Genomic DNA, 4257 nt, shown 5'->3' with positions numbered 1-4257 from the left:
GACTTGTACCATCTTGCTTTCAGGCTATGGAAGTAGTACCCTTCTAATGGGACCCGGTGACTATTATCAAGTGCCTAGAATGCTTAAGAAAAAAGAAATTATTGTGTCTGAAGCCAGAAGGAGGCTGAGAAAAATAAAATTAAATATCTGGAGGCTGATCATGATTTCAAATTGCTTTATGGCAATTGTAACCTGGATAGTGAGAAGCAGAATGGTGTAGTGGATAGAGCATGGGCCTGGGAGTAATAAGATCATGGGTTCTAATTCTGGCTTTGCCACTTGTCTGCAGGGTGACTTTGGGCAAATCAAATTACTTCTCTGTGCCTCAGTTTTACAGCCCATCTGTAAAATGGGGATTGAGACTGTGGACCTCACTTAGGACAAAGGACTGTGTCCAACTCGATTTGGTTGTACCACCCCAGTGCTTAGTACAGTTGCTGACACATAGGAAGCACTTAACAAATGTCATAATTATTATTATTGTTATAGATCATGTTTACCTTTCAGATTTTGTGGGTTGATATGTTGAATAAGGGAATAAATGATCCAATCTGATTTCATGACATCTCTCTCAAACTGTACTCTCTTAAAATCACTAATGAGTTCCTTATACCAAGTTGAATGGGCTTTTTTCTTACAATATAATAGTAAGTGGTAGTAGTAGTAATAATAATAATAATTGTGGTATTTACTAAGTGCTTACTATGTGCCAAACTTAAATGCTGGGGAAGATATAATTCAATCAGATCTGACAGTCCCTGCCTCACATGAGGCTTACAATCTAAGGAGGGAGAGAAAACAGATATTTAATCCCATTTTACAGATGAGGAAATTAAGCATAGAGCAATTAAGTGATTTGCCCAGTACCACACAGCAGGAAAATGGCAGAGTTTGACTGGACTACTTCCTCCTCCTTGAAATACTATCTGGCCTGGATTCTGCTGTCGTGACCTTATCTTGGTTTTCCTGATACCTTTCTGTCCACTTCTCAGTTTCTTTTGCTGGCTTGTTTTCCACCATATCGCCCCTGATTTCAGGTGTCCTGAAAATCTCTTTTCTAGTTTCCTTAGCCTTCTCACTCTACACACATACCCTCTGGAAGCTTATTTGCTCACATGTCCCTGAGCATAACTCCCAAATCTACTTCTCCAGTCCCAACCTCCCATCTAAACTACAACCCTCCATTTCCTCTTGCCTCTAGTCGATCTGCCACCTTTATTCAATCATATTTATTGAGCCCTTACTGTGCACAGAGCACTGTACTAAGTGCTTGGGAAAGTACAAAATAATAGTAAATGAAACCTTCACTGTCTACAACAAGCTTTGAGTCTAGAGGAGAAGACATATGTTAATATAAATAAATTACAGATATGTACTTAAGTGCTGTGGCACGGGGGGTGTGGGGGAGGTGTGATGAATAAAGGGAGCAAAGTAAGGCCGATACAGAAGGGAGTGGGAAAAGAGGAAAAGAGGGCTTAGTCAGGGACGGCTCACTTAACTTAATGCCCTAAACTTAACATGTCCAAAACTGAACTAATCTTCTTCCTTCCTAAACTCTTTTCTCCTCCCTATTTTTCCATCCCTATTAAAGTTTCCCATCCCGATTAAAGGAATCACTATCTTCCCAGTTCCAGAAGCCAATGACTTTGGTGTTATACTTGACTCAGTGTCTTTCAACTTTCACAGTAAAGCTATTGCTATACCTTATATATTCTTATGATACAACATTTCCCACATCTGCTCATTCTTTTCCACTTAGATCTCTACCACCATGGTTCAAGCCCTTGTCATATCACAGCTGGAATATTATATCAGTCTCCTCTCAAGTCTCCCTGCCTCCAGCTTCTCCCCTCTCCAATTTATACCCTCTACCTGCCACACAGATCATGTTTTTGAAACATCTGCCCTCTCCCCAAACATCTCCAGTAACTTCCCAGTTTCACCTACACCAAACAAAACCAATACTGGCTTCAGGCTTTTCCAGTAACTCTCCCTATGTTATATAGCCATGCTCTAATCTTGCTACTCTCCAGTTTGCTCTCTTTGTTCCTCTCCCACCCACCTCCTAGCTCTACTTCATTCCTTAGCCTCCCTTGCTCCTTTCCCTGGAACTGTCTCCTTCCTCAGATCCCCGCATCCTGAAACTACACAGCTCTACTCACCTTCTGAGCCCTCCCAAAATCACATTTCTTCCAACGAGATATCCCAAACTAACTGCTGACATCCCAAGCTCTGCCAAACCAAAAGCCATCACCAGCATTTACATATCTAGACAAGGATCATGTCTACCAACTCTACTGAACTGTGCTCTCCCAAGCACTTAGTACAGTGCTCAGCACACAGTATATAAGTACAAGTTAGGACCTCAAATATAGCTGAAACTAGATGAGTTCTAGATGGTCACTCTAGACTGAACGTTCCATGAGGTAGGGATTTATACCCTCCCTCAGCACATATATATATATATATATATATATATATATATATATATGTATGTTTAATCAATTGTAAAATCAGTTTATTCATCTCACTTGTAAATATTTTTATGTCTGTTTCTCTCATTAGAATTCAAGGAAATATCTCTCATACTTCTGTTGTATTTTTTTCCCAAGTTCCTAGTAGAATGCGTTGCACCCAATGGGGGAATCAATAAATACCTTTAGTACTGTGATGGCTACCGTCATTTGGCACTGTTTTCAAATAGGCATGGTTGGCATGGGAGGCTGTGGGGGAGTCATTACTCCTAGGAAGTGCATTTACTGAGAAGACATATTCTGATTATAATAAAAAATAGCAATTTCAGTTTCAAAATCAAAACCTCCCCAAGTTGGAATTGGATTCTAGTCCACTAGGGAGAACCTTAATGCTGCAACTGCATAAACATGTGCCTAAAAGGAATTTCTCTTTATTCTATTGTCCAGTAAGCTTCCTCTAGACTCTCAGCTCCTTGTGGGCAAGGATCATATCTACCAACTCTACTGAACTGTACTCTCCCAAGCACTTAATACAGTGCTCAGCACATAATAAGTACAAATTGAGATCTCAAATATAGCTGAGACTAAATGATTTCCCTTTTGGTCCCAATCCTGTGGAAACTATCTCTTGTTTTTGCTGCCTACAGAAAGAGTCTCACATTTTGCAGTTCATGTATGCTCATTTTGGGCAGAGAATGTATCTGCTAATACTCTTGTACTGTACTCTCCCAAGTGCTTAGAACAGTGTTCAGGACATAGCAAGCCCTCAATAAATACCACTAATTGACTGATTGATTGAAAAGGATGTGACTCTGGCCCTTGCACTGAGGGTTTTTTTAAAAAATTTTTCTTTTAATGGTATTTGTTAAGCACTTAGAGTGTCCCAGACACTGTAGTAAGCGCTGGGATAGATATAAGATAATCAGGTTGGACACAGTCCCTATTCCACAGGAGGCTCACAGTATTAATCCCCATTTTATAAATAAGTGAGTACAAGGAAGTTGTGACATGCCCAAGACCACCTTTATGTATCCTCAGTTAAACATTCAATTACTTCTCCTCTCTCTTGGCATATTCATGTTACTACAATTTATATCCTTGCTTTTTCTCTTGCTATTGCTAGTTGTAAATACTTTTAATCTGCCAGTCTTCCCTATTTTATTGTGAACTGCTTGAATAATAATAGTAATTGTGGTATTTGTTAAGTGCTTACTATGTGCAAAGCACTGTTCTAAGTGCTGGGAGATACAAGGTGATCAGGTTGTCCCATGTGGGGCTCACAGTTTTTTTAATCCCCATTTGACAGATGAGGTAACTGAGGCACAGAGAAGTTAAGTGACTTGCCCAAGGTCACACAGCTGACTAGCGGCGGAGCTGGGATTAGAACCCATGACCTCAGACTCCCAAGCCCTCGCTCTTTCCACTGAGCCACGCTGCAATTATGGTATTTGTTAAACACTTGCTATGTGCCAGGCACTGTACTAAGCGCTGGGGTCAATACAAGAAAATCAGGTTGGACACAGGACTCACAGTCTCGATCCTCACTCTGTAGATGAGGTAACTGAAAGCCAGAGAAGTGAAGTGACTTGCCCAAGGTCACACAGCAGACAAGTGGCAGACTCTGGATTAGAACCCATGATCTTCTGACTCCAGGCCTGTGCTCTGTCCACTACACCATAGCTTTTCTTGAAGACAGGGACTGTGTCTTTCACCTCTAGTATATTCTCTAAACATTAAACATTTAGTGAGGTGTTTTGCACTCAGTGGATACTCAAAAAACGGC

This window comes from Ornithorhynchus anatinus, chromosome 4 (assembly GCF_004115215.2).
Source record: "Ornithorhynchus anatinus isolate Pmale09 chromosome 4, mOrnAna1.pri.v4, whole genome shotgun sequence".
In the NCBI taxonomy this organism is placed as follows: Eukaryota; Metazoa; Chordata; class Mammalia; order Monotremata; family Ornithorhynchidae; genus Ornithorhynchus; species Ornithorhynchus anatinus.
This window is presented reverse-complemented; position numbering follows the sequence as displayed.